We start from the raw sequence: 24,926 nt of genomic DNA on the forward strand, positions 1-24,926 counted from the left end.
GAATCCAAGTCACTGCTCGGGTAAGCGTTGATATGGTTCATAATCAGCCTCTCAAAGCACTCCATCACAGTGGATGTAAGTGCTACAGGATGATATTCATTGAGGTAGGTTACCATGTTGTTCTTAGGCACTGATATCTTTGACGCCTGCTTGAAGCAGGTGGGTACCTCAGACTGCTAAAACAAGAGGTTAAAGATACCAGTGAACACTTCAGCCAGTTGATCAGCACAGGTCTTCAGTACTCAGCCAGGTACACATCCAGACCAGATGCTTTGTCATGGTCTCTGCACCACAGCTCCAAGGACCAGGTTTGTTCTGTGGGTGCTACCTTCTCCCTATGAGGGTGTGGGTTTCCCATGCATGCGCTGGTTTGCACCTACTCTATATCTTAAAGATGCTTTAGGTCATTTATTAGTTAGTTACAGTAAATTGCCCCTTGTATACTGTAGATGCAATTGGGTGGAGCAATCATGGGAAGTTGAGAGGAATATAAGAGGAAAGATTTGATTTGTTGAGATGGTTGACATGGACACAATGGGCTGAAGGGCTTTTTCACAAGCTTCCAAGTTTCTGTGACATCTTTCTTTTTTACTTACATATATAAAACTTCAAGAGACATTCTGTAAGTTCATCACACAGACGTGTAGGCAAGTGTGTATACAACTATTTCAATGCAGCTGCTGTGGATAGAAGGCCTTTACAATAGCTAAAAAAACACTACTTTTGTAATATTTTTAGGAATATATGACTGAAACTATTGATACATGTGAAAAACAAAGTCAGGAAACTCTTAATTTTCAGATGATCCTTTCACAAACACAGGCACTGAACTTTGTTCTCTTTACTCAATCGATGCACAGAAGCTGCTAGAGCACCTGTATTGATTTTGGAGTGAAACCATATCATGTTTTGCTAATGGATGAGCACGTAGATGTATTCACCTTTTTCTACTGCAACACACAATGTGATGCCAATTTAATTCTGAAGCTGTTTAGATCCATCTATCTGAGTGTTTCCAGTGCAAGCTTTTTTAAGTCATGAAGTGATGAGAAGTCAGTGGGTATGAAGCTGTAATAAAAGCTCATAACAACTATAACAATGATGTACTTTATTATAAATTATGCTAGATATATTGTTGCAATTGATGAAGTGTAATCAACATTTTTCAGAAATGAAAAGTAGTAACAGCATGGAAGTACTTTACAGAATAAATTATTTCCATACAATCTTTCAGAATCATGAAATCAAAACATCTTTTTATAGCAAATAACACTAAGGTAATGCAATGCCAAAGGACATTTCGCAAAGGGTCTAATTTAATGGTATCATTTACTCTGAATGCCTTGACCATGACATTGAAAGATAATTAATTCCAACATCACGTCAGAACATAGTACACAGAACCTTCAAAGTCAGATGTACTACAATGAAAAGTCACAAGACAAATCAAGTATCTATATGTTCAATAAATTATTCCCATTTTGTAGCTGAATGAGTGGCAGATCAAAAGAACCACTGTAGAAAATACTGTATGCCCTCTCAAGCTTTCTCCACAGGAAAACATAAAACCATAAAATATAGGAGCAGAATTAGGCCATTTGGCCCATCAAGTCTTCTCTGCCATTTCATCATTTCCCTCTCAACCCCAATCTCCAGCCTCCTCCCTGTAACCTTTCATGACCTGAATAATCAAGAACCTATCAACCTCTGCCTTAAATACACCCAGTGACCTAGCTTCCACAGCTGCCTGTGGCAAAGAGTCACACAGAGCCCCCACCCTCTAGCTATAGAAATGCCCCGTCATCTCCATTCTAAATGGATGCCCCTCTATTTTGGAGTTGTGCCCTCTGGTTTTACACTTCCCCACTATAGGAAACATCCTCTCCACATCCACTCTGTCTAGATCTTTCAACATTAGATAGGTTTCAATGGGATCCTCTCTCATTCTAAATTGCAGTGAGTACAGACCCAGAGACATTAAGTGTTTCTTATATAATGAGTCTTTCATTCTTGGAATCATTTTCATAAACCTCATATAATTGTAGCTGATCTGCCCTCAGCTGTTGCCCCCCACTACCCCAAAGCACTTCTTCATACTGTCCATCTCAACCTACAGTCTCTCATGGCTCCCCTTTATGCCTGTTCCCCATTACCCTTGACTATGCTGAAACCCAAAATCTTTCCAGCCGTAATAGTGACTCCATTTCCATCGTGGTTAGAGTAGAGAATAATAAAAATTCACAAACTTCAGAGAGAATAAATTCCTCCTCATCCTAAAAAGGGTGACCCCTTAAACTGGAACCATGACTGCCCAAGTCATAGATATCTCAGTGCAAGAAAATATCATCCCAGCATTTACTTTGTCAAATTCTATCAGAATCTTGTGTATTTCAGTAAGATACCTCTTATTCTTTTTAAATTCAAATGAGTATAGAACCAATCTGTACACCTCTTCTCACAAGGCAATCTCTTCACCCGTGTAGCAGTTTCAATGTTCGGTATCAAATTCCAATCAACTTCTTGAAGTAATACGAAGTTGAGAACCAATTCTGTTAACATCTTAATACATTTATTTCAAAGTTAATGAAGATATTTGTGTTAGGACTAGAAATGTTTTCATGTAATAGTGTGATTTCAGGGTATCTATATTACTCAATCAAAATGCGATCTCTAAGACTTACTATTCTAAGAATGGCAACAACACCAGCCACACAAGTCTGATATCAGTTTGTTTCATGTATTCTGTGCAGCATGGGTTGATAAGGTTCTGCTTGCACAAAGAACTTCTCAAAAATATCTCGAAAATATATCATTTTACAGCTACTGTCTTTGATACCTGTAATATTTAAAATATGTGTGTTAAAAGACGATAGACCTTCAACTTTTATTAAGGTCAAAAGAAATTTACCAGAAGTCACTTCAGATTGCTAAACTGGTTGGATGCTGGCAGCAAATCTGTCACAGTTTAGAAGGGCATTTCAAGGTTTAATCACCTTACAAGCCCACTGAAATAGAAATACTTTCAAAGTCAGGTATCTTAAAATGTCCTCTTGCCACACACCCTGTTTCACAGAGACTCTGACCAATGCATTAAAGGAAATATATCGCACATGTCCATTCCTTTTGTTATAACTTTATTAATGGTGAGTGGCAAAATTATAGATTGTAAAAGTTACATTGCCTTAGCATCCATATTCTTTATTGCTTATCAGGAAGGTCTTAGGTCTAACTGTTTAATTCTCCTTTCAGCACAAGTTTCACATTCAGATAGATTAACATAAAATTCTAATTGCAATGTAGCAATACTTCATTATCTTTTCCTTCACAACATAGAGTTATATGATTTTCTACATAATTCTGCAGCTGTAACTCTAGTTTGCCAGGCCCTTCCACTTGAAGACTTCTTCCTGCCCCTGAAGCACATTTAGACAGTGTTCTTTTTCTGGTGCAGCCAGTACGGAATGGTTCAGTAGCTAGACTCCAGAACACGTGAGGCAGTTTACCTCAAGACGTAATTCCACCATCCAAACAGACAACAACCTTAGAGACAGTGGTGCCAAATCATGAGTGTTTATAAGATCTTGTCACTTTCCAATGGTATAATCCTTTCAAATACACAGCTTCTCAACCTGAGTGACTCCAATTCACTGTCCAGAAATGTAATAGAGGACCACAGCCATCAGCCACCACCAGCAAACCAGTTTATCTCACTGATAATTCAGACAAACCCTCCTGTGTTATCACAGTCCCGATCGTTAACTCCCCATTTTCTCCTAATTCCCTTTGATTGTGCCACAGTTCTGACCATTAATTCCCCATTTTCTCCTAATTTCCTTTGATGTCGACACACCTGGTGTTCATCAAGACCTGCAGTATAAGGACCCCTGGCTTTGCACCCACTAGTTGCCAGATCGTTGGTTTTGCCAGTGTGGTAATTAATGTTTCCTGGCCACTTAGGATTGTGTGTTCTAAGTTTTGCTTCAGTACCGAGATTTACCTGTGAAACTCAGTCTCTCTGAGTCAAGATAAGTTTTCTAAGTTCAACTCCAGTTCCGAGGTTTACCTGTGTAACTCCATCTGTCCATGGTAAGAGAAGTTTTGTCTGCCACTTCCCTTTCTATGCTTCGTGTCAAGATAAGTTCTGCCTGCCTCCTGCTTTCCTGCACTTCCTCCTGTTTGCTGTTCAACGTTCACGCCCACATCTGCATCCTAACTCAATCTCCGTGCCTGTGTCCTGTGTTTGGGTTTGCCTCGTTCATTGCAACAGAGTGATCTGGCCACCGTGGATCCAGAGGACACGAATACCCTTCAGCAAGCCCTCGCCAGCCGGGGTTCTGTACTGGGACAGCATGAACAACTCCTCCGGGAGGTCCTCCGTTTCCTGTCTTCTCACATCACGCAGATTGGTGACCAGGTGAACCGGGTATCCACTCATTTCACTCAACCCACTCCTGGAAACTAGCCTAGCCAGCCCAGATAGCCTGTAGCAGCAACCCCCTATGTGTCAGCAACACCCCAACCCAGACAGCCTCACGTACCTGAACCAGAGCACTGAGCTGGGGATTTGGGGAAGTACTGAGTCTTCTTTCTTCAGTGCTCCTTGGTGTTGGAACAGCAACCATCCACGTACTCCAGGGATAAGTCAAAGATTGCTTACATCATGGGGTTGTTGAGGGAAGGTGCCTTAATGTGCGCCACAGCTGTTTGGGATAACCAACCAGATATCTGCTCTTCTTTTGCCACCTTTATCACTGAAATAAGAAAGATCTTTGATCACCCCGTCTGTGGTAAAGATGCCACCAAGCGTCCACTCACTGTCCGCCAGGGCTCACGCAGTGTTGCTGAATATTCCGTGGAGTTAGCGGCTGACTCAGGGTGGAACGCAGAGGCACTCCAAGGCGTATTTCGGAATGGTCTCAGCGACATGGTGAAAGATGAGTTGGCGGCAAGAGACGACACCGATAGCCTGGATTCCTTGATCTCCCTAGCCTCCAGGTTGGACAATCATCTCAGAGAACGCCATAGAGAAAGAACTGGTTATCCACCACCTTTGGCCACTCCATGGCACTCATTACCGCCTCCTGCCAGAACAAGCCTCTTTCCTCCTCCTGCCCCTAGAGTAGCTCCCAGCTTGGCCATTTCCACCATCCCGGGAGGGGAACCTATGCAGCTGGTATGTTACTGCCTTTCCCCCAAAGAACAACTCCAGAGACTGGGAGTGGGTGAGTGTCTACATTGCAGCCAGTCTGGCCATTTCCATGCTACCTGTCCCCTTTGGCCAAAAGTAGAGCGGGGACCTTGGTGAGCCAGACAACGTTCCTTTCTGTCCCTCGAATCCGGATGCAGCTTCAAGCCACTTTGCACTACAACCAGCAGTCCCTGCCTCTGTTAGCACTAGTGGACTCCTGCACTGAGGAAAACTTTTTGGATGAAAACCTAGCTTTCCAAGCCGGAATTCCTTGTGAGCCATTGAGAACCCCCCCGGGAAGCCCGGACACTGGACAGTAGGCTACTGGCCTGATTCCCACACTGCACAGAACCCTACCTCTCCTTCTTCAGGTAGGACCCCTGCCAGGTAGCACCATTGAGCCCTCTGGAAACGTCATGGGCTTATCAACAAAACATCAAAGAAGGAGGATACCCACCTAATGACCTCGATGAGGTACCTACTGTGGTGAACTACATATACCTGTCTGGACACGCCCCCCCCCCCCCCCACTGACTGCTCCTGCGGCTCCTCCCACAGACCCCGGTATAAAGGTGATTGGAGCCACAGACCCTTCCTCAGTCTCCAGGATGTTGTGTGATGGTCACTTGCTGCTTGTGCTTTCTTCCAGCCAATAAAAGCCTACCTTAACCCACATCTCAGAGTTATTGATGGTGCATCACCTACCCTCCTTGTCACCACTCCAAGCCTAATGCCAACATCGAGAGTGCCGACTTTCATAGGGATTGAAACATCATTAGCTCTACTACTAATACAGTTTACCACTGTCATGATCATTTTGCAAAAAATCCAGAGTCCATCGTGCACCTGGAGAGGGGCGAGGAGTGGGCCCACTGGAGTGGCTCAGAGCTCACGGCTGTGGCACATACGTGCAGTTCTCAGGTGTGTTGGCTGGAGCAGGCTCGAGCTGTAGGGCCTGGCAGTTCTGGTTCTCAAGGTCCCAAACAATTAGGGTGAGGAACTGGAAAGATAGAATGATGGGCTGAGGGTCAATTTCCATTTCAGCTGGATCAAACTGTTGAAAGAGAGTGCCTTGGTGTTCTTTCAGCTGAGTCAATAGGAGATGGTGAAGTTGAATTGAACTATTTGAAGAAGAGGACTCAGCAAGCTTGATGTGGATTGAGCTGGCAGGTCTTTTGAAAGGATATGCAGTTATTGTGTTCAGTCCAAATTAGGAAGGACTTGGTGTTTCCCATTGGCCAATGTCTCCGTCTCTCCAAGGCCCGTTTAATGACAAGTAGCTCCCTGACTCCTACTCCATAACTCCATGTAGAGTTGAACTTGCGCGAGTAGGAAGCACAAAGATGTGTCTTCTTGTCCTGCCCTCTCTGGATGTGGATGGCATGGGAGTCCATGTCAGGTGCATTTGTGTCTACCACGAAAGGTCTGCTGAGGTTTGGATGGTGGAGAATGGGAGCAGTAATGAAGCATCTCTGGAGCTCCTTGGAAGTGTTGTCCGTAGCAACAGACTGGGTTATCTGTGAGGTGTACGCTTTGGTAAAGGAGGTGAGAGGAGAATTGATTTGTCTGTTGTTCTTGATGAAATGGTAGTAGAAGTTGAAGAAGCCCAAGAAGCACTGTAGCTGTTTGAGGGAGCACAGTCAGGGCCATTCAACATTGGTGCACTCTTTCTCTGGATCCATGATTATCCCTTGGTGTGAAATGATGCAATCCAAGAAAGAAATGCCTGGGATGTGGATCTAGCATTTGTCTAGCTTTCAGTACAGCTGATTTTTGAGGAGATGCTTAAGGACTGAATGGGCATTTCAGACATGGTCTTGGGGGGGGGGGGGGTCATTGGAGAAGATGATGTTGTCAATGTAGATGAACACAGACCGGTGGTGGTGTGCCTCATTGACGAAGCTTTGGAAAATGGTTGAACTGTTGGAAATTCCAAAAGGCATTAGCAAGTATTTGTAGTGGCCAGTGGGTGACCTGAATGCTGAATTCCACTCATCTCCCTGGTGGATGTGGATCAGCTTCTAGCTACTCTGTAGATCCTGTCTGGTGAATACTTGGGCCCTGCCGAGTGTTTCGAATGCTCTATCTATCAAGGGAAGAGGGAAGCAGTTCTTAATTGTGATTTTGTTGAGTCCACAGTAGTCAATGCAGGGATGAAGTGTTTCGGCCCGAAATGTCGTCACTACCTCCTCCCATAGATGCTGTCTGGCCGGCTGAGTTCTGCCAGCATTTTGTGTTTTTATTTATTTTCAGCATCTGCAGATTCACTTGTGTTCCCTATGAAAACCCCTGTCTTGCTTTTTGACAATGAAGAATTCTGCACCAGCTGGGGATTGGGATGATCAAATGAAGTTCTGTAGTGGAGCTTTGACGGTGTAGTCATTCATGGCTTGGGTCTCAGGAGGGGAGGGGGAAAAGACAACCTCGGGGAGGGATAGTGTCCAGGTGGACATCATTGGTGCAGTTGTGTAGTCTGTGAGGCAACAGGGTGCTGACCTCCCTTTACTTAATGTGATGACAAGGTTGTGGTATTCCTCTTGGAGTTTAATAAGTTTGAGGGTTTTCCGCCATATCCATGGATTTACAGGGTGATCCCCAACTCAGCAGTGAACCGGCTGACCAGGCATGAGTGGCAAGCCAGGGAAACCCAAGATGAGGCGAGTGTTAGGTGAGTTGACCAGGAGGAGTTGGATGGACTTGTGGTGCTCTCTGATGCTCATGTGCACAGGCTATGTGCGTGCTCTGACCATTCCAGACACCAAGTGATCTTGAGTCAATGGCCATGATGCAGAAAGCCTGAGAGATAGGCCTGCTATGGTCCAAGCTGCACACACACAGTCTGTTTTCCTGCATTTGATGCATGTGATGCATGGGTGATTGGCTGCTCTGCAGTAAACACACAAATTGTTTTTCCTCTGATACTTACAGTCGTAGGGGGTTAAGGGCACTCTCCCTAACTCCACGGGTTCAGGAGGCATTGAAAATGAAGGTCCTGCAGCCTGAAATGTTTCTGGGAATGGAACCGAAGTTCTGGCTCACGATCTGGATGGCCATTCCATAAGATACTTGTCAATATGGAGGGCCAGGGAGCTGAGGCTTTCAAAGTTGCTGGGCTTGTCTTTCAGCCACTTTGAGAGGCTGGGATGGTAACAGGCCAGCAGCACTTCTGAGTTCCAGCCTCACTCCACTGCAAGGGTCCTGAATTCCACAGTGTAATCCAGCACTGAGCATGAGCCTTGACGTATCAGATCTGCTATCCCTTTTCCACTTCCCGGATGATCGAAAACCCAGCCCATTCCTCACATTTATTGTTTTGGAAGGTTAGTTTTATCCCCAGCTAGGGGAGGCCCAGTCAAGAGACAGAGATGACAGAGGCCGTCTTGGCTCGGTCTGTAGAAACCAGAGACGGCTGGAGCTCGAAGTGTAAGATGCACCGCGACAGGAAGTTGCGACATCAGGTTGGGGATCCAGCGAAGTGTTTGGGCACTGAAATTGGGGGCTCACAGTAGGGTGGATAACTGCTGTATGGTTGGTGTATCAAGATGGAGGGTTGCAAGTGGGTGGCGAGTTGATGGTCATTGGTTTTCTGCTGCTTCTGGATCGTGTGTTCATGACATCCAGTGATTTCCTTTAGGTAAACATTCTCTGCTTGGTCAATTGATAGTTCACTCATCCTGTAGGAAATGTATTGGAAGCTTGGCCCAAATGCAGAGCGGTGGAGATGAGTTAGCGGTGAGTGATAGCTTTAATAATAAAGAACAAAATAACAAGGCACAAGGGGCCACAAAATAAGAGAGAACAGATACTAAACACCACAAGCAATGAGGCAACTGAAGGCCAGGAGCAACTAGTTGCGGCCAGTTGGTTGGATGGGTGAACAAAAACCGTGGATGAGAGCTGGGTTTAAATAGGCTGCAGGTGTTGAGTTGCAAACAATCTCCTATTAGCTAGGTAGAGACTAGAAGGTGCCTGCCTCTGCGGCATGACATAAAAACAAGATTCCAGGGTAAATTGATGAGGGAAAATGGGAAAGAAAGTAGACACTGCAGTAGCTATGGTGGGAATGAGGACATTTCTTTGGTCTGATGTGGATCTATTTTCTTTGCTTCTGATTAGAGAGCATTACTCCATTTCTTTACTTCAGTCATGGATTTACTCTCAGCCGCTGAGTGAGAATGTTAGGGAAGAAGGTCTGGAGGGAGAGCAAGTCAGATCCCATTCTACTGCTCAGGTAGAGCGACGGAGGCTCATTTCTCTCACTTACTTGCACATCCGTTTTGCTGGTGTGTGAGCTATGTGAGTTGAGAATTATATCACATTTTCTTGCTTGCTACTTTGCTGCTGTGTGGGGAGGGGACGTGGTCAGTCATAGCCACACTGGGCATCACGGCTGTGTGGTGGTTAGTGCAATGCTGTTGCAGCTCAGGGCATTGCAGTGTTCAGAGTTCAATTCTGGCATCTTTACGTCCTCCCCATGAATGTGTGGATCTTCCCCAGATGCTCTGGTTTCCTCCCACAGTCCAAGTACATACCAGGTAGGTTAATTGTCATTGTAAATTGTCCTCTGATTAGCCTAGGGTTAATCAGGTTTATTGGAATTTGCGGGGATGGCATGACTTGAAGGGCCAGAAGGGTCTACTCTATGCTGTATCACTAAATAATGAAAAATAATTGTTTCTCAAAGTAAAGGAGCACCCATGATCTGTTCTGCAGCTGACAGGAAGGGAGCCAAGTCCTATTAAGTTGGGGCAAGGGAAGGCACACAGTCTGCTCAATGGCTCAGTAAGGGGGAGAGGTGCAGTTTAGTTGAAACTGAATGAGCAAGCTGGTTGTCATTAAAAGAGGGCAAGTATGATGGGAAGGCTGAAACATGAAAAAGGAATTTTTTTTGTCCTGAGGGCAAAGATGATAATTGCAATGGTGAAAGTTAATCACCAAGCACAAAATGATTGCATCTTTTACTGAAATGGAGATTAAGTCTGGAGCACAGACACACCAAGAACTGCAGTTTACTTTAGAAAAATGACAACAGTGGAAGAACAAGAATACTGCAATATTGATATTAGGTTGCTTTGATGATTAGCAGGAGGTTGTAGAGCCAGTGGTGATTACACAAAGAAACGTTCAAATATGACTGAACCACAGTGGGCCAAGACACATTGTCTGTCACCAAGTGGCAATGATATGAAGTATTTGTGTACAGCCATTTAAAGTGGAGTAAATTTTGGACCTAGGCATGCATGCTATGAAGCCAGGATTCACTGAACGAGTCAGGGGATGAATCTGTCACTACTTCCTCATGCCGGGCTCCACATAGGAGACAATGATGAGATCAATTCTTGGTCATACTTATAGAATGACAGCATGGAAACAAGCATTTTGGCCCAATTACTAAACATCTAATTGGGTTAATCTTAATCCAATCCAATTTATTGTCTCTACATTTGAATCCAGAGTCACCTACACACTTGCGACAACTTACAGGTGCTAATTAACCTACCAAATCTACAGCTATTTTAAGATATGGGAAGATACCCAAGCATCCTAAAGACTCCCAAATGGTGACAGAGAGAACATGCAGATTCCACAGAGACAAGGCCAGAGGTCAGCATCAAAGTAGAGTTATTGGATCTATGAGGCCACGGCTCTTCTAACTATTGCACCTATGGGGAAGACCCCAAGGAGAACTTCCTTTAAGTTATTGCAGTGGTCAGCCGAATTTCAATCGAGATTCACAACATTCTTGTTAAGAGACAATGAGAAATGTAGTCTGTCTCCACACCCAATTTATTGTTTATTTTAACTGTTCCCAAGTGTTTATACACCTCCTGTACCTAATAAAGTGGCCACTGAGAGTATGTTCATGGACTTCTGTTGCTAAAGCCCATCCACTTCAAAGTTTGGCATGCTGTGTGTTCAGAAATGCTGTTCTGGTTATTTCACTTACTGTCGCCTTCCTGTTGGCTTCAAACAGTCAGACAATTCTTCCCTGACCTCTCTCACAAGCAAAGAGGTCACTAGGTGAATTCTCTAGAGAATTGTTTATTGCACAATTCTCTAGAGAAAATCATGTGTGAAAATCCCCGGAGATCATCAGTCGCTGAGATACTCAAACCACCCCATCTAGCACGAATAATCATTCAATGGTTAAGATCACTTCAATCACATTTCTTCCCCATTCTGATATTTGGTCTGAAGAACAACTGAACTTCTTGACCATATCTGCATGTTTTTATGCATTGAGTTGCTGTAACATGATTGGCTGATTAGAAACTTGCATTCATGGGCATGTGTACAGATGTACCTAATAAAGTTGCACTGAGTATATGTATATTATACTTGGGTGAAGGGACAATTTCGAACAAAGTTGGAGGTGACATTGAACGTACAACAACTCTGGCAGGGTCTGCAAGACATCCTACAAAGCGAAACCCAATAGCATAAATGGCAGCGATGTTTTTCTACCAGATGAACTCATCGCCTTCTATGCCCGCTTTGAAAGAGAGAATATAACTACAGCTATGAAGTTCCCTGCTGCACCTGTCTTTAAAGAGGGTGAACTCTTGCAAGGTAGAAGATCCTGATGGAGTACCTGGTAAGGCTCTGAAAACTTGTGCCACCCAACTGGTGGGAGTAGTCAAGGACATTTTCAACCTCTCACTGCTACGGGTGCCTTCAAAAAGGCAACAATTATACCAATGCCTAAGAAGAATAACGTGAGCTACCTTAATGACTATCACTTGGTAGCACTCACATCTACAGTGATGAAATGGTTTGAGAGGTTGGTCATGACTAGAATTAATTCATGCCTCAGCAAGGATCTGGACCCATTGCAATTTGCCTATCACCACAATAGATCAACGGCAGATGCAATCTCAATGGCTCTTCACGCGGCTGTGAACCACCTGGACAACACAAATACCTAAGTCAGGATGTTGATCATCGACTATAGCTCAGCATTCAACACCATCATTCCCACAATCCTGATTGAGAAGTTACAGAACCCGGGCCTCTATACCTCCCTGTGCAACTGGATCCTTGACTTCCTAACTAGAAGAGCACAGTCTGTGTGAATTGGAGATAATATCTCCTCCTTGCTGATGATCAAAACTGGTGCACCTCAGGTTTGTGTGCTTAGCCTACTGCTTTATTCTCTCTAAACCCACCACTGTGTGGCTAGGCATAGCTCAAATACCATCTATAAATTTGTTGATGATAAATTCATTGTTTGTAGAATCTCAGATGGAGATGAGAGGGCTTACAGAAGTGAGATATGCCAACTGGTGTAGTAATGTTGCAGCAACAACCTGGCACTCAATGTCAGTAAGAGAAAAGAGCTGATTGTGGACATCAGGAAGGCTAAGATGAAGAAATACATACCAATCCTCAGAGGGATCAGAAGTGGAGAGAGTGAGTAGTTTCAAGTTCCTCGGTGTCAAGATCTCTGAGGATCTAACCTGGTCCCAACATATTGATGCAGTTATAAAGAAGACAAGACAGTGACTATACTTTATTAGGAGTTTGAAGAGATCTGGCATGTCAACAAATACTCTCAAAAACTTCTATAGACAGACAGACAGACATACCTTATTGATCCTGAGGGAAATTGGGTTTCATTACAGCCACACCAACCAAGAATAGTGAAGAAATATAGCAATATAAAACCATAAATGATTAAATAATAATGTTAATCATGCCAAGTGGTACCATGGAAAGCATTCTGTCACACTGCATCACTGTCTGGTATGGGGGGTGGGGGGGCTACTGCACAGGACTGGAAGAAGCTGCAGAGGGTTGTAAATCTAGTCAGCTCCATCTTAGGCACTAGCCTACAAAGTACCCAGGACATCTTCAAGGAACATGGTCTCCGAAAGGTAGCGTCCATTATTAAGGACCTCCAGTATCCAGGGCATGCCCTTTTCTCACTGTTACCATCAGGAAGGAGGTACAGAAGCCTGAAGGCACACACTCAGTGATTCAGGAACAGCTTCTTCCCCTCTGCCATCCGATTCTTAAATGGACAATGAACCTGTGAACACTACCTTGCTTTTTTAATATATATTATTTCTTCTTTTTTGCACAGGTTTTAATCTATTCACTATATGTATACTATAATTTATTTATTTATTGATATTATTTTTCCTCTTCTTTTATATTATGTATTGCATTGAACTGCTGCTGCTAATTTAACTAATTTCACAACACATACCAATAATAATAAACCTGATTCTGATTATGATTTTCATTAATAGAAATTATTTTAAAATAAAATGATTAAAATAATCAATGATTAGGAAATGCCTTTCAATGTAAGTGACAAAGCAGTTTTTGGAAAGAGGCTAAGCTTTACCATTGCTCTGTCTTTGCCAAAGCCTAACAGGGCCATTTTAGGGGTAGAACCACTGCCCTGAAATCTATTTATTGTTTAAACTCTTCAGCCAAAGGAAGAGTACTGATGGTATGTAAAACTTCATTCAGCATATAGCCATTATATTTATGTGTATGCAGGGCCACAAGTGGTAATTCTGGCAATAAATATGATTCAGCAAGATCCCGTCCAATGAGAATCCAGCAACTAGTCTTTTTAGGCAATTGGAAGTAGCATGTGATTCATATCTTGAAGAGATGAATTTCATTATTGGCATTCTCAAATCAGAAACCCACAGTATGATAGGAGGAGACTGAGTTTCAAATTTACCCTGGATTGGTGTATTTCTTAACAGCAAAACCTGCCAGTGAAAGCAGCAGTCATCTCCAAAATGTAAGGTTGTTTTATTGTGCTTGCTGTGTATCAGGAAGAGCAGAAATGCTACCTGCTGTATAGATTATGAGAAATGAAGACAGAATTAGGCCTTTCTCACCTCTTGTGCCTGCCATTCAGTAAGACTGTTTACTTCAACAACACTTCCCCTTCATTCCCTTAACTTCTAAAATCAATCTGTGTTGTCGTTTCTCAGTGATTGACCCTCTATGGCCCTTCTGTGCAATGAATTCTAAAGATTCCCATCACTCTGGCAGAGAAAATTTCTTCTCAAATCTGCTCTGAATGCCTGACATCTTATTTTAAGTGACCTTGGTTCTTGACACCACAACCAGGGGAGCCATTAACTGTACATTAGCTCTGTCAAGCCTTGTAAGAAAGTTGCTTATTTCACATTTCATTCTTCTGAATTCTACAATGGATAGGCCCAGTTTGCTTAATCTCTCCTCATGTGACATCCCTTCCCATGGATCAATCTATTTGCCTCCAAGGAGATATTGTCTCTCTGTGCATTAGAGGCACATTGAAAAGAACAACTGCCTGTTCTCTGTAAGTTCTTTGTTTTAAGAAAGTGTTTTGATATTTTAAATACACCCCTCCAGCATCTTAGTGAGTGAATGTGAGAAAGGTACTGAGATAGATAATAGCTAGCTACTCTGTTAAGGAATAGCTAGCTATTATCTTCTCTATGGGATTGGACCCATTTTGCTGGCATTGCTGGTTTGGAACACCTCCCCCCTCTTTAAAAATTGCTCAGCTGGATGGAAAGATCTTTGAAAGTACTGTCATATTTTCAACTTCAAAGGAAGCAAACTGCAGGTTTCTTGACAAGGAGGAGGTGAAGAAGGTGATTGGACCTGTTGTATTGTTGCTGCTGGGCAGACCTTAAAGAATCTCTTGCTATGGTGACAACATGAAAGCTTGCTGCAGAGCTGTGGAAAAACATGTGGGAGGACAATACAATCCCCTGGTCAATTATTTGCCCTCATATGGAAGTCCGACACCAACCAGAGTCATCACACATCATTTCAGGATGACCAGCAAGTCAAATATCTCATCATGTTACACTGAAGTGTGGAGATTCAGGCATGCAAGGGTCTCTGCCTTCATTCTAACACATTCTTACAGGAGCACCAATGAGAGCGTCCTATCTGGTTGTGTGGTTGTGTTGATGTGTTGTATGGAAGCTGCAAGGCATCAGACCCCTAAGGGCAGTAAAAAATGCAGAGGGTCATTTGGGTCACCTTCCACTTACTTCTGAAATTCAGCTGTAGCATCGGCGTATGAAGGGCCAGAACAATTGTTGTGGATCCTGACCACCCACCTCATAATCTCTTTGACCCACTACGTTCAGGAAAAGGATATAGGAGCATGAGGAGAAGGACTGCCATACTGGTAACTGCTTCTTCCCTCTGGCTGTGAGACCACAGAATATCCCATCACCACTGAGGTCTTGTCAAGAGGACAGCAATCTGTTTAGTTTTGATGAATCACGATTCAAAATTGTTTAATGTCATTTCATGTACACAAGTGTAAAGGAGGACAAAATATTTGTTACTCTGGATCCAGTGCAACACAAAAAAACCTACAAAATGATAAAGATCACAATAATAAAAATTAAAAAATATAAATATAAATATATGTTAACTTATATCCATAGCTTGACTGTATGTTCACGAAGTGTTGCTAGGTACAGAAGTGTTTGTACATAGGGTGGCTTTGATAGGAAATGATAAAGTAGTGGTTTGTGGGGGTGTGGAGAGGTGGATTAGTGGGCGGTGTGTTGATCAGCCTCACTGCCTGGGGAAAGTAACTACTTTTGAGTCTGGTGGTCCTGGCGTGGATGATACGCAGCCTCTTCCCCGATGTGAGTGGGACCAACAGTCCATAAACAGGGTGGGTGTGATCTTTCATGATGTTACTGGCCCTTTTCTGGCACCATTCTGTCTATATGTACTTGATGGCAGATAAGCTGGTGCCAGAGATATGTTGGGCAGTTCTGACTGCTCACTGTGGAGTCTTCCTGTCAGCCACAGTGCAGTTTGTATACCATGCACTGATGCAACTTGTCAGGCTACTCTCTACTGTGCATCTGCAGAATGCAATGAGTATGGATGTGCATAGTCCAGCTCTCTTCAAACTCCTCAGAAACTAATAGAATTGGTCAGCTTTCCTGATTGTTGTGCATGTGTTGTGGAATCATGAGAGGTTGTGAGAGATGTGCTCTACCAGGATTTTGAAACTCTTTACTGCGGATATAAAGAGATCTGTGAGTGGAGCGAGTTCTTCTGGTCGATAACCATCTCCTTTGTCCTGTTGACATTGATGAAGAGGTTATTTTCCTGGCATCAAGCTTCGAGCTCTTCTTCCTTCTTTCTGTAGGCTACCTCATCGTTGTTGATGACGAGCCCACCGCGCATCATTGCTGGATTTGACAATGTGACTACTTGGGTGTTTGACCGTGCAGTCTTGTGTGAGCAGAGTACAGCAGTGGGTTCAGGACACAGCCTTGGGGAGAGTCCATGTTGAGGATGATGGGGAAGGAGGTGTATTTAGACTGAGGAGTAGGAGTTTGTTCACATGGGTCTGTGGGTCTATAGTATTGAATATGCCGAGCTGTATTCCAGAAACAACATTCTGACATGAGTGTCCTGGTTTTCTAAGTGTGACAGGGCCAGGTGTATGGCAGATGTTATGTCACTGTTTACCTGCGCTATGCACTTCCTGTGCATTTTGAATTACATTTTATTAATTTCTTTGTGGTAATATTTAGTTTCATGTGCTCTGTATAATCTATGTAGATATGTTTATGGACTCAAACAATAGTGAGTTTCCTGATCACTTCAGTGTTGCAAAATGGGCCAGGCAGAAAATACAGTTGCCAAAATGGCAATCTCCATCTTGATTTATTGCATGTCTTTTTGATGACTAACAGTCTTTCTCGATATCCATAGTAATGTTCTGTTTGACGGAGGGGTGGGTGGGGTGTGCACGTTGAAACACATGTAGTGCTGAACTTGCAACTGTAAATTATTAATATGCTGTGATATGCTGGCTGGTTGCCTTACCCTTTGTAGACTGTGTCAAAAATTTGGGTTACTCAGCACATCAGTCACCATAAATGAATGTGGTGCTATTGCATTTATATATTTTTTTCCAATAATAAGTAAATCAAAGGAAGCATTACGTGAATCTATCACCCATTTTGTGAGAAGATAAAGATGAAATCCCAGTACTTTTCATTTTACAGAGAAATAGAAAAACTCTGGAAAGAAGGCATAGGTATGATGCATGTCTGTGGATGGCCTCTTGCTGATCAGCTACATGATTGACAGATTAGATATCTGCATTAAGAATTATGTAAAAAGGTGTACAAAATACTGTGACCATGGAGTGAATATTTTGTGAACATTACAATCAAATACAGGGAAGGAACATGAAAATAAAAACTTATGCCATTGTTACTTAAGTGTTTACAGTTCCCAGAGTGTGGAGCAGTATTCCTTGGCAACGGTGTGCTAGAACACAGGAGTGTGGAGCAGCGTTCCATGGAAATAGTGTTTTAGAACACAGGAGTGCAGAGCAGAATTCCATGGAAACAGCATGCTAGAACACAGGAGTGTGGAACAGTATTCCATAGGAACAGTGTGCTAGAATGCAAGAGTGTGGACCTGTATTCCATGGCAACAGTGTGCTAGAAGAACTTTATGTGCCCTGATGCTGGGCTTTGATCTGAAATATCAGCAATTCCTTTCCACCCAACTGCTCAAAACGCTGAGCTCTCCGTTAGATTGGTTGTTGCTTCAGATTCCAACATCTGCTGTACCTTGTGTCTTTGTTTGGCATGTTACTGAATACTTTCAGAAGTTGGAAGCATGACTTCATTTGGCATTGCAGGTTTGACTTTCATTAGACTTTCACAGGTTGTTGGACTTGCAGGATAAATATCTTATAAGTAACATATAAGGAGTCTTTCATCATCTGAAGTGCAGTATACTTCTTAATATTGAAATAGCAATTATTAGATCCAAGTATCACATCAGAGAATCTTTATTTTCTTTACTTTTCATTTCTTCATACGGTTTTCCTCTCATCCAAAGATGGACTGATTTACCAATCTTGGCACCTTCAGGCTTTAAACTGAGAAGTAATTTTGCTTACAGATAACATTTGGAAGAACAGTAAATAATAGGAAACAGGAAAATGAATATTACTATAGTCTGCTTTATGCTTAAGAATAATAAATATTTCATGCCATTTACTTATCTTGAATTAAGGTTTCTTGCTGCATATTTAGTGTAGTTTAAACAGCCTTGCTAGCTGGATAAAAAAAACGTAACCCATTCAATTCTGCCAATATTCTCAATTACTGACCGTTGTTGGAATCTCCAAATATAAATTATGGTAACACATGCAAAATGCTCAGCAGGCCAGGCAGCATCAATGGAAAAGAGTATAAGTCAATGTTTCAGGCCAAGACCCTTCATCAGGACTGGAGAGAAAAAGATGAGGAGTCGGAGTTAGAAGGTCGGGAAGGGGATGCCTATCCCTGGAAGGGTGGCAGAATGAGAGAAAAAGTGATATTGTCCAGCCACCACTTAGATTGTGGTTCCATGGGCCACTTCATAACACAGCCAGCAGGATTCACACTGTTGATATTCCAGTTAGGGTCTAGGCCTGGACGTTCCCTCAATATTCCGGATGGTACAGAATCAAATGATTTATATGTTAGATTCACCCTGTGTAACTGTCTCTGGAAGGACATGACGTATGAGACTGAGGAAATCTCGTGTGTTCTTTGGTTAATGGACGTTCAGCCTGATCTTATACTTATATCTGGGTCTTGCCAGTTGCTTTTAGGCTGGCATGCACTGTGTTCATTTGGCTTGGCAGAGATATGCTGTTCTTAGCAATGCAGAATACAAGCTAAAAATTCAACATAGGCCAAGACAACTTTTTTCCACAAAGCATATTGAACTAATTTTTGCCAGTATTCCTAATGATTAAATGGAATTTGCAGTATTTTCTATGCTTCCTCCTTATGGTTAGTTCATAATTGTGTAAAAGAAATGTTGATGCAGAAGGTGCAAATTGCTTAGCAGCAGCACCGAGCTGCTTTCAAAAAGACAGATTCAGAATGCTGCTAGAACTGAAACCGATTGAGGAAGATAAGCAAAAGCATTAAAGAGCAGCCCACACCATTCAGTGAACTGCTTTTTAGAGAATGGTAAGAACTTTGAATGGTGTGTAATGCACTTGAGAATTACTGACCAATGATGAAACGTGAAGGCTGAAACAGAATTAATCCAATGCTGACCCCCTCCAGACCAAATCTGATCTGTATAACTTTGCAACTACAGGTTATAATTTCCATATTACCCTAGTGTCTATGCATTTGTAAAATTCTGTTGCACCAGTGTCAGTCAAATTAAAATATAAAAGAGGCTACTGATGCCTTAATAAATAAGGATAACGTTTCAATTACTTTTTCTGAGCAACAATACAATTGGGAAGCATGACCCATGAGACACCCACAAAGCCACTTATTACTTGAAGTTTATTAGTTGAGTGCAGCACATGGTACTAAATGGACTTTTTATTAATGGGGGGAGCATTAAAATGCGGAATTTGCTAAGTTTATTGTTACATTTTGCATTTTGACCTGCAATGTCCATCAATTCATAAAAGACAATGGACATCACACCTTGCAAAGGATAAATTGGTTGTGGATTCAATATACAAACACAAGAAATAGAAACAGATATAGGTTACTTGGGTCCTGATGCCTCTTCTACTATTCGGTCCAAGTATGGCTACTCTTTTACATTTGAAGCAGTTTCTGACATTAATCCCATATCCCTTGATTCCCTTAATATGCAAGTATCCATCAAACTCTACCTTGAACATATTCCATGACTGAGCCTCCTCTCACACAGAGAATTCAAAATTCACTAACTCTGAGTGAAGAGATTTCTTCTCATCTTAGTGTTCATCATCTACCTGTCAATTTTTTTCTGGCTGGCTATGATGAAAACATCGAAGGGGCCCTTGGATTTAATTGAATAAATAAATTAATCCATGAGGCATAGGTGACCCATAGCTAAGCACTGACAACAACAAATATTCTGGGTGTCACAAGCATTTGGGAGATGGTTATAAGGATTATTGTCATTGGAGAAGAAGTCCAAAGCCACACTTGGGCTCTCAAGAAATTCTTAGAGCAAAGTGCTTAGGGGCTTTTGATTTTATTCAGACTAAAAGCACAATTAAGCTCATGACCTGATAGAGGTGTATAAGATGATGAGCGGCATTGATTGTGTGGATAGTCAGAGGCTTTTTCCCAGGGCTGAAATGGCTAACATGAGAGGGGACAGTTTTAAGGTGCTTGGAAGTAGGTATAGAGGAGATGTCAGGGGCAAGTCTTTTACGCAAAGTGTGGTGAGTGCGTGAAATGGGCTGCCGGCGATGGTGGTGTGGGCGAATATGGTCTTTTAAGAGACTGCTGGATAGGTACATGGGGCTTAGAAAAATAGAGGGCTATGGGTAACCCTAGGTAATTTCTAAAGTAAGTACATGTTTGGCACAGCATTGTGGGCCGAAGGGCCGGTATTGTGCTGTAGGTTTTCTATGTTTCTATGAACAGTTCATAGTTGCTGCCGTTTCTCATGGCATTGAGAAATGGATGCATCAATCCATCCAATTCCAATGCTATCACAGCAGGCGAACTGCAGCCCTAACAAGTGCATGCAATATTACATCGGGCACAAGACCTGCAAGGAAAACAACAAAGTTGAGATGTGTTAACCAGCAGTTAGGAGCTAACATTAAGTTTTCATGTACAGAGAGCAGAAGATTTGGAAATGTAGTTAATAAGGAAATCTTTCAGTTTTTGCAGATGTAAGGTAGGATTGATGGCAAGCGTTCTACAGCAATGAAGGTAAACAAATTGTAAAACAATACCGAAATGTTGCAAAGGGCCAGATAACAAAATTTTCCTCCTTTGATTGCACACAATTAGAATTTGTGCACTCATGGATATAGTATAATGGTATTCTCTTGTGAGACCTCTGGTGAAAAATCAATCAATGTCATTTTTATTTTCCTGATTGGACTGCAGCTAACATATTCATCAAGCTTGTGTGTTCTCCATTAAAAGCAAATAAGATCTAGCAAGGAAGATGAATGGTTATTTTGAAAACTATTTTTGATTTGTACTATGCATACCAACCTCAAATATTTTGGATCTGCAGTTGCTTGTAGAATGTTTTTTTTATCAAATTCATTATTTGGGGTATGAGTACGACTGGCAGGGAATCAGTATTTATTATCATCATTATTGCACTTGAATGGAATGGTTTTTGAGTGCAGTTAAAAGTCAACCACATTGCTATTGATCTTGAGGACATATGGGCCAGACCAGGCAGTTTCTATTCCCTAAGGGCATGAGCTTTTAACAACAATCAAGTATTTCCATATTTATCAATCCAAATGCATTTAATTACCTGAACATAATTTGCAGGGTGTCCCTGAGCCATGAATGGCCAATTTAAGTACACCTGGTACATTACATATAAATGAGTGTTTGGAAGATTGGCCGGATGGATGGGGATGGATTTGTCAACTACAACAGAGCTTCAGGCATCTGCTGCTGGGTGTGAATAAGGCATGTCCATTTTCCTTCTCTTACACCCCCCCCCCCCCACCAACTTTGTCCACTCAGTTGCAATTTTCTAATAGAGGTTACTCCACATACCCATTCTCTGAGACGCTGAAACCAGCTGACTCCTTTCTTCCCAAGTCTGCTGGCTTTCCCAGCTCAGTTGTTCTGTGACCTTTTCCCATATGGCTTTTGTTTATTTTAAACTTGCAAAAAGTTTGGGCTGTGAATAGCTTTCCTAATTTCCAGTCCTGCGAACAGTTTGTACCATGGGGGAATTTGATTTGAGTTGCCATGTATTTCACTTCAGTCATTTGGAACAATAACTCACTAACCTGACTATTGGGTTACCATATCTTTGCCTAGTCTTCCAATTGTTAATTAATTATCAGGTAGAAAGTCTATCATGTTATCTTGAACTTGGATATGCCATATACCTTTAAAATAACTTTGGGTTAAACTTCCAGAATTTCTGTTTCACCAGACACCCCGACAACCTTTTGCTATAGGTATTAGTCCTACCATGAATTGTGGGATGTTATCATTGGTATAGGTTTCTTATGCATGTAAGTGGCCAACAGTGTTAACAATCTGCCAGAAATCTAGCAAACTTGATCAGCTCCATATCCTTTCCATTGAAGTCCAGGAAAGGTCTAATTTTAAACGACTTTGTTAACTTTTCAAGTTCAAAAAAAAATTGAAAGGGGACCATTCGTGAAAGTAACTAGTTCCCTCTGACATTATACACCCTTTCCATTATTCCGTGAGACATTTTGGAAAATCAATAACAGCACCTCCTGTTGACATTGATAAATTACATGCAAAACTTTATACAACTTAAGATAACTAGTGTTGTCAGAAAGAAAGTAATTAAGACAGGAACACAACAACTAGCCAACAATAATAGCTTGTAGCAAATAAATTACTGACTTTCTGGTATTTACTAACCAAAATCTCAATTTAACATTTGTATTTCTCTTCGCTTCAGGCTGGAAATTTGCCCATTGTAATAAGTCTTTATTTTTCAATCATTCATAAAAAAAAATGCTGTCATGAAGTAAAAATTCAATCACTATTACTTTTTTTTCTCCTCTGGGGAAATGTATTCCAGTTCACTCATTCTCTTTTAATTAGAACTTAATCAATCATGTTTCCAGTTGATTGATAAATTTATAATTTAAAAATAATTTCTACCCTAGAGAAAAATATCTTTTAACCACAGATTGTCTAAAAGCAGTTTAATCCATATCTGTATATTGATATTTTTGCTAGAATATGACAGCACACAAATTAACTCTGAATTCAGTAGTCATTTACCAAGTTTAAAGGTTTATGTCTACATTATGACTGATCATCACAACAAGGCAATAAATGAATATTAATTGACTGCTATCTCAAATAGCACCTCTTTCAAAAGCACTGCACAGGCCATTCTAATTCGAACAGACCTTGGAATTGTTAGATTGGTAGTCATTAAGAGATCAAAGTGCACCTACATGTTGCTTTTCATAGTTTGTTTTTCCCTAATCTTCCACCAGCTTTCTCCTTAAATCCTGGGATGCTATATATTTTCTCAGCATTTCTTCCTAAATGAAAATTTATTTGCTCAACTGATCATTCATACACAATCTAATCTAACTAGCCATTTGTTTTCATAGAGAATTACTGCTCAACCTCATTCCATCCAGTCCTTGATTAATATATCATATTTGAATTTCCAGCAGGAGAAAATAGAATCCTTCCTGAGTTTTCTCCCACTCTCTCTAATCCAACGATAAGATATTCACATCATAAAAGATCCTGCTGATGCTGAAAATCTTGAGCATCACACACAAAGTGGTGGATGAACACAGCAGGTCAGGCAGCATCTATGGAGGGAAATGAACAATTGACATTTTGGGTCTTAGCCAGAAAATAGACTCTTTGTTAGATGTTGCCTCACCTGCTGAATTCCTCCATCAATTTGATAAGATATTCACTCGTCACTGCCCATAGTAATTTTGTATTGTTACACCTGTGCCCAACTCTGAGGGGCCGAAGGGTCCAAAGTAGCCCCCTCCTTTTTGAGGATCACAGGATCATTATTAATTCAGGTCAGGAGACCCAGGAAATGAGAGAGAGACGTTTGGAATGTCCTGGCCCTCAACGATACAAAGCCACGGAAAACGGCCATTGTCTCTTGGAGATGGAATTGTGTATTGAGTACAGTACTTCATGGAAGCCCTCAGGGAATGATCAGAGGGGGTGAGTTGAGGGATTGCATCATCCCGACCTGACTGACATCTGAGACCCTGTGAGTCAGGATAAAAGAGGGTCTGGGGAACAGCCCCTTTAGACGCACCAGAAGAAACGCTAGAAATCCCGTAATAGCGACAGCCGGTGGAAAGCCCACTTGCATCCCTTTCCATTTACCTCGGAATTGTTGGGCCTTACCACAGAAGAATGGCTTGAGCTAAGACAAAGGAGAAATCAGCCCCAATGACTCTCGAAGGATTGACATCATAAAAGGAATGGGCAAGTTTTAAACTCTCTCTCTTGACTCCAACCAAAGGCTGCAGCCTGCATGAACTTGAGTGACTTTTATATTTCCATCGGACAATACATTATTCCCTAGACAACGATAGAGCTATTTCTTAGTGATTATTATTATTATTATACCCGCGCTTTTAGATTTAGTATTGACGACGTATATTATCTGTATGTTTGCATTGATATTATTTTTCTGTATTTTTATCAATAAAAACTGTTAAAAATAGTACTGTCATACTTCAACGGACCTCTCTATCTTTGCTGGTAAGTGACCCAGTTACGGGGTACGTAACAGTATAGACTCGGAACTTAACCTGGAGATCCTCATGATCGTCAGCATCCATACATCTTGAGAGACGATGGAGTGACACTTTTACTGATGACTTTTGGGATTGTAGACTTGGGGCTATTTGCACTTTTTAGATTGGCTGTTCAGACCCAGTCTAGAGCGGCAGTCTCGTTGACAGCGGCTGCAGGTGATGGAGGAAGGTGCTCTGGGTGATGCAGCTCTGGCTTTTCTTCCGGCTCTCTTGTTGATGAGCACGTTGGTCCTTGCTATCTCACCATGTTGTACACTGCTTTTGACTGCAGGCCTCTGGTCTTCGACTGTTTCCTCCCATCTCCTGAGGTTGATGCCTGCCAGCTTCGTATCATGCTTGCAGATATTCCTTTACCGAGGCCTGAAGGTCTTTGTGGCTGTAATCTTCACTCGGCATGTCCTTGGGAATGTGTCCCTGGTCCACCCGTTTGACACTGTTCAGGTCCCTGCGTCTGATGATGCCAGTGGTGGG

This window comes from Hypanus sabinus, chromosome 14 (assembly GCF_030144855.1).
Source record: "Hypanus sabinus isolate sHypSab1 chromosome 14, sHypSab1.hap1, whole genome shotgun sequence".
NCBI lineage: Eukaryota > Metazoa > Chordata > Chondrichthyes > Myliobatiformes > Dasyatidae > Hypanus > Hypanus sabinus.